We start from the raw sequence: 5,000 nt of genomic DNA on the forward strand, positions 1-5,000 counted from the left end.
TCTGTACATATGTGAGGTGTCGACGAGCCAAACGTATGAGCGTAGTCGACCCTCCACGGAGGTTTTGTAGTAGTATTCGTGTGTTACTATAACGCATAAATACACACAACACACCCATACCACACATAATATTGTGGTGTTGTACAGTGTCGGTCGACGGGCGCGCGCGTGCGGTTGGTTATGTTTGTTGTGGGGGTTTGTTGTGGGGCTCTCTCGCTCTTCTTGTGATTAGTAGTCACAGTTTTGCGTAGAGTGTCTCGCGTCTCTCCCCATTACGGGCATCAACGCCGCACGATTTGCGTTGTTCGTATATCAACTTTGATACATTGTTATATCGATGTTTGTTCAGCGACCGTTCTAATACCAGTGTGCGCGGCCACCCTTTGCGGGGCGACACGTTCCTTTAAAATTGGCCACGATCTCTCCAACACCGAGCGTTGATTTGTATACACAACATGTTCACGCTCATGTTAAACGAGAGATTATGAGAGTGTGTTGTGTGCGTTTTGCGACCGTTGTCGCTGCGCACGCATCAAAGATCTCGTCAGAGAACGTTCAGTACTGCGACCGAGCACCGGCACACACCGCCACCGCTTTCGTCTTCGTTCTAACCGACGACGGCGTCTGCGCGTGCGTTGTGCGGCGCGCGCGTCGTGTGTAATATCGGAGCGGCGATAGTTTGCGCGCGAACCGACATGCATTCATTCATTCATTCGTTTGTTTGTTTGTTTGTTTGTGTGTTATCGCTCGTCGCGTAAGCTTTCAAAGTTCAAAATTTATTATAATTTTATTTTTTAAAAGTCATCGCGACGCGTCTCTCGACGCCCGCGTTCGACGTTTAACAAAATAAATAAAACAACGCGAGAGTTAGCGATGTTGTTATTGTTAGCTCCCTGGTTGATCCTGCCAGTAGTTATATGCTTGTCTCAAAGATTAAGCCATGCATGTCTCAGTGCAAGCCGTATTAAGGCGATACCGCGAATGGCTCAATATATCAGTTTTGGTTCCTTAGATCTTACTCAGTTACTTGGATAACTGTGGTAATTCTAGAGCTAATACATGCAATCAGAACTCTGACCAGTGATGGGATGAGTGCTTTTATTAGATCAAAACCAATCGACGGAGGGCTTCGCGTCCGAAGTCGTTAATTTTGATGAATCTGGATAACTTTTGCCGATCGCATGGTCAAGTACCGGCGACGCATCTTTCAAATGTCTGCCTTATCAACTTTCGATGGTAGTTTCTGCGACTACCATGGTTGTCACGGGTAACGGGGAATCAGGGTTCGATTCCGGAGAGGGAGCCTGAGAAACGGCTACCACATCCAAGGAAGGCAGCAGGCGCGCAAATTACCCACTCCCGGCACGGGGAGGTAGTGACGAAAAATAACGATACGGGACTCTTTCGAGGCCTCGTAATCGGAATGAGTACACTTTAAATATTTTAACGAGGAACAATTGGAGGGCAAGTCTGGTGCCAGCAGCCGCGGTAATTCCAGCTCCAATAGCGTATACTAAAATTGTTGCGGTTAAAAAGCTCGTAGTTGCATTTGTGCGCCGCGCTGTCGGTGCACCGCATCCGCGGTGATACTGACACGTCTGCGGAGCATATCGTCGGTGAGCCGGCGGTAAAACGCCGGTTCAATATCAAAATCCTATCGCGGTTCTCTTCGGTGAGTGTCGAGATGGGCCGACAATTTTACTTTGAACAAATTAGAGTGCTCAAAGCGGGCTCAAAATGCCGCTTGAATATTTCGTGCATGGAATAATAGAATATGATCTCGGTTCTATTTTGTTGGTTTTCAGAACTCCGAGGTAATGATTAATAGGGATAACTGGGGGCATTCGTATTGCGACGTTAGAGGTGAAATTCTTGGATCGTCGCAAGACGAACATCAGCGAAAGCATTTGCCAAAGGTGTTTTCATCAATCAAGAACGAAAGTTAGAGGTTCGAAGGCGATTAGATACCGCCCTAGTTCTAACCGTAAATATGTCGTCTAGCGATCCGCCGACGTTAATACAATGGCTCGGCGGGCAGCTTCCGGGAAACCAAAGATTTTGGACTCCGGGGGGAGTATGGTTGCAAAGCTGAAACTTAAAGGAATTGACGGAAGGGCACCACCAGGAGTGGAGCCTGCGGCTTAATTTGACTCAACACGGGAAATCTCACCAGGCCCGGACACCGGAAGGATTGACAGATTAACAGCTCTTTCTTGATTCGGTGGGTGGTGGTGCATGGCCGTTCTTAGTTGGTGGAGCGATTTGTCTGGTTAATTCCGGTAACGAACGAGACTCTAGCCTGCTAAATAGGCGTCGTCATTTAGGTGTGCGCGATTTCGGTCGCGCAACTCACTGGCGACGTATTAAAATTCTTCTTAGAGGGACCGGCGTCTTCGAGCCGCACGAGATTGAGCAATAACAGGTCTGTGATGCCCTTAGATGTCCTGGGCCGCACGCGCGCTACACTGAAGGAATCAGCATGTTCTCCCTGGCCTAGAGGCCCGGGCAACCCGTTGAAACTCCTTCGTGCTGGGGATTGGGGTTTGCAATTATCCCCCATAAACGAGGAATTCCTAGTAAGCGCGAGTCATAAGCTCGCGTTGATTACGTCCCTGCCCTTTGTACACACCGCCCGTCGCTACTACCGATTGAATGATTTAGTGAGGTCTTCGGACCGACACGCGGTGGCTTCACGGCCGTCGGCGTTGCTGGGAAGTTGACCAAACTTGATCATTTAGAGGAAGTAAAAGTCGTAACAAGGTTTCCGTAGGGGAACCTGCGGAAGGATCATTAACGTGTTTGTGTGTTGTCGAAATACATCACACATAACAAAGATATATGATTATACAAAAAAAAGGCGATGAGAGCGAAAGCGCCCGCGCAACATTTTCGACGAAAAGACAACAAATCGAGAGCGCACGACGGTGCATCGCGTCGCCACAGAGCGGAACAGTGCCGCCGGCGCGCGCGCGCGCGCGCGCTCCCTGCAAACTTGCTGGAACGTGTGCACGTGTGCGTGCGGGGTGGTCGGCTCGGCGAGCCGGCGGTGGAACGCGATCGACGCAGACCGGTGAGAATCCGCGCCGCGAGTCGATCGCACCGCTGCTGACAGGCTCGCCGCTATACGAGTCCACACCACCATAGGCGTATACTTTTCGCTAGTCGGCGACGAGATGATGTCGTGTGTCGTCCTCGTCGATACTGCGGGGGCGGTCGTTCTCCGCTAAACTATATAATGCGGTCGGACGGGGGACGGACGGACGTCGCGCCGCGGCGGCAGTCGAGAGCTCTACGTTTGCCCGTATTGCGAACGACTCCGCGCCGCGACAGATGTCCGTGTCCCTGTCTGTAGTGTGTCCGTGATCGCGCCGGCATCGTCTCCTCCGCACACTCGTGCGTGGTGGGCGTGGCCCGGCGCCGATCGTCGGTAGATCACAAACAAACAAACAAATTGAACATCCATAATCTCTACGCACGTCGTCTCCGACGAGTCCACGTGCGGCGAGTGTGGTTGTTGATGATGTCGACGTAGTCGACAATGTTCGTGACACGTTTCAAACATTTTTAAACATGTTATTTTTGCGTTGGTCTTTACTGATCGCGCAAAATAAACAAACCACTACCCTGAACGGTGGATCACTTGGCTCGCGGGTCGATGAAGAACGCAGTTAACTGCGCGTCATAGTGTGAACTGCAGGACACATTTGAACATCGACATTTCGAACGCACATTGCGGTCCGTGGGGTTACATCCAGGACCACTCCTGTCTGAGGGCCGGCTGCATAAAAACAAATGCCACACTGTACGCTGACCGCGTACAAATGGCGGTTCCGTCGAGTGCGAGCGCACAGCTCGCTATCGCGGTCCGTTCAAATATGCGACCAACCAATGTCGTGCGCCGCGCCGCCTCCCCGGTGGCCGGCGCCGACTCGCTTCGCAACACACTTGTGCGAACGGCAATGCGAGTACACCTCTCATTGCCGACGGAGGAGGCGCGACCCGTTCTCTCCTGTACCCTTCGAGATAAAAATCAGAGGGTCCACGGGAGTTGAACTAGTGCCGCGCCGAATCCGGTGTGCGCGCACGCGAGATAGAGATGTCTCCGTGCGTTCACGCTCGCGCGTCTCGCGTATAGCGCGAGTATAGTGGGTAGCGTACGCTCAGTAGGCGGACTCGACGTCCGAAGTGCGCGTCGACGCCGACGCTCGTCGGGGGAGGAGGGTGGCGGAAGTGTGAGATACGGCGGCGGATCGTCGCTGTGATCGAACGCGTCCAACGCCCGCCCCGCGAGATCGGCGCCTTCGCGCCGACGGATATCGCGTCTGCCTCGTTTTTTTATCGTTGGCCTCAGATCAGGGAGGATCACCCGCCGAATTTAAGCATATTAGTAAGCGGAGGAAAAGAAACTAACCAGGATTTCCTTAGTAGCGGCGAGCGAACAGGAAATAGCCCAGCACTGAATCCCGCGGTTGTAACGATCGCGGGAGATGTGGTGTTCGGGAGGTCCCGCTTTCTCGTCGTCGCCACTCCTGTCCAAGTTCGTCTTGAACGGGGCCGTTTTCCCGTAGAGGGTGCCAGGCCCGTAGCGACGGAGCGAGACGGCGAGAGGGACTCTCCTCAGAGTCGGGTTGCTTGAGAGTGCAGCCCTAAGTGGGTGGTAAACTCCATCTAAGGCTAAATATTACCGCGAGACCGATAGCGAACAAGTACCGTGAGGGAAAGTTGAAAAGAACTTTGAAGAGAGAGTTCAAGAGTACGTGAAACCGTTCAGGGGTAAACCTGCGAAACTCGAATGAACGAACGGAGAGATTCACCGTCATTCGGCGGCGTACGGGCGTGCGCCTCGATGTGGCGCACCGTCACTCGCGTGGCGTTCTAGCGCTGCACGGGTCGCGTCCGTCGACGTCCGCCGACGGCGTGCACTTCTCTCTCAGTAATACATCGCGACCCGTTCGACGTCGGCCTAAGCGCCGTCCGGGAGCCCTGCGGTGTCGCCTAAA

The 5,000-nt window shown here is 53.0% G+C and overlaps 3 non-coding genes across 3 annotated transcripts in view; all 3 read left to right on the forward strand.

Annotated features, from left to right (window-relative positions):
• Positions 1-890: 890 nt before the first annotated feature.
• LOC146531773 (small subunit ribosomal RNA) lies at positions 891-2,793 on the forward strand. The gene has a single exon (XR_014878821.1). It is a non-coding gene; the product is annotated as a small subunit ribosomal RNA (ribosomal RNA).
• An 827-nt stretch (positions 2,794-3,620) lies between these two features.
• LOC146531774 (5.8S ribosomal RNA) lies at positions 3,621-3,777 on the forward strand. The gene has a single exon (XR_014878811.1). It is a non-coding gene; the product is annotated as a 5.8S ribosomal RNA (ribosomal RNA).
• Positions 3,778-4,342: 565 nt separating this feature from the next.
• The window catches only part of LOC146531775 (large subunit ribosomal RNA), a 4,026-nt gene continuing 3,368 nt past the window's right edge, over positions 4,343-5,000 (forward strand). Inside the window, exon 1 of the ribosomal RNA XR_014878827.1 lies at positions 4,343-5,000. This exon is cut by the window's right edge and continues 3,368 nt beyond it. This is a non-coding gene — a ribosomal RNA (large subunit ribosomal RNA).

The sequence above is a fragment of the Heliconius melpomene genome, chromosome 15, assembly GCF_056956725.1.
Source record: "Heliconius melpomene rosina isolate 202511_hmr_F chromosome 15, ASM5695672v1, whole genome shotgun sequence".
NCBI classification, from domain to species: Eukaryota; Metazoa; Arthropoda; class Insecta; order Lepidoptera; family Nymphalidae; genus Heliconius; species Heliconius melpomene.